Source organism: Octopus bimaculoides, chromosome 25, assembly GCF_001194135.2.
Source record: "Octopus bimaculoides isolate UCB-OBI-ISO-001 chromosome 25, ASM119413v2, whole genome shotgun sequence".
In the NCBI taxonomy this organism is placed as follows: Eukaryota; Metazoa; Mollusca; class Cephalopoda; order Octopoda; family Octopodidae; genus Octopus; species Octopus bimaculoides.
Genome location: NC_069005.1, coordinates 16,247,410 through 16,248,667, shown reverse-complemented (window position 1 = coordinate 16,248,667; position 1,258 = coordinate 16,247,410).

Genomic DNA, 1,258 nt, shown 5'->3' with positions numbered 1-1,258 from the left:
TAAATCTACCCTCTATGAACTTTCGCTCCAAAAGTTTGGAACCCTATTCACCAGTATATAAGAGAAAACTGGAAAAGGTACCTAGACGATTGTTTTATCATCTAGAATGAAACTCATGATAAACTCCTGGATCTCAAATCCACACTGAACAATATAAAACCCCAACATCCAATTTACAATGGAATATAGCAAGGAACAGCTCCCATTTCTGGACATTTTGATTTTTAAAAAGTCCAACAACCAAATTGCAACCGATATTTACTACAAACCAACAGACTCAAAACAGTATCTCCTTTTCAGTTCATGCCATCCTAAACACACCAAAATAAATATCCCATTCAATCTAGCAAAAATTGTACAATTGTATCTGACACAACCATTCGGGAACTTCACCTACAAGAACTCAAAATAACACTCATTGAACGTCAATACCCACCTACACTTATAGAACATGGAATTAAATGTGCCAAGAAATTGAACGCAAACACACTAAGGACAACAAAACAAAACACCACGCCTCACATTAAATCACTCCCATACATATCAACCCATAATCCCAGAAACAATGAAGCATACAACACAATTATACAAAATCTCCCTCTGCTCACTCAAGACCCGAAAATGAACAGCATCCTAAATACACACAAACTACTAAAATGCAAAAGACAAGACAAATCATTCAAGGGACTCCTAACAAATGCAAAACTATACTCAATACAAACGGTACCAACAGTTAAAAAATGCAGACGACCTAATTGTGGTACATGCCCACACCTAACTGAAGGCAAGGACAAAATTCTCAATTAAGACCAGCTTTACAGAACCTTATCTATGTCCTAACCTGCTCAGGTTGTGATCACAATTATGTGGGCCAAACGAGCCTTACTTTGAGACGCAGAGTCTCATAAAGAACAGATTCATTTCCCTCAATAAAGAACAGATTCATTTCCATCAATACAGGCAGATAGCACTGAGCCGACAAATCGACAGATGCGCAAGTAAAAAGACACCAAATTTTCATATCTTCCTATTAAACCAATGCAAAGATTCAATTTCAATACAACAAGGAAAACCTGTTCATACAAAAGGACAGACCACACCTCAATATACAAATTTGACCATTTTCCAAATTATACTAAGGAGCCAGTTGTCCTCCTTGCCACCTGTTGCTTCATTTGGTTCACTCTCTAGGCTCATTCTTCTTATTCTTCAAACATCCAAAATGATGAAACCCCTCTGTCACGAGAACTGATTACTG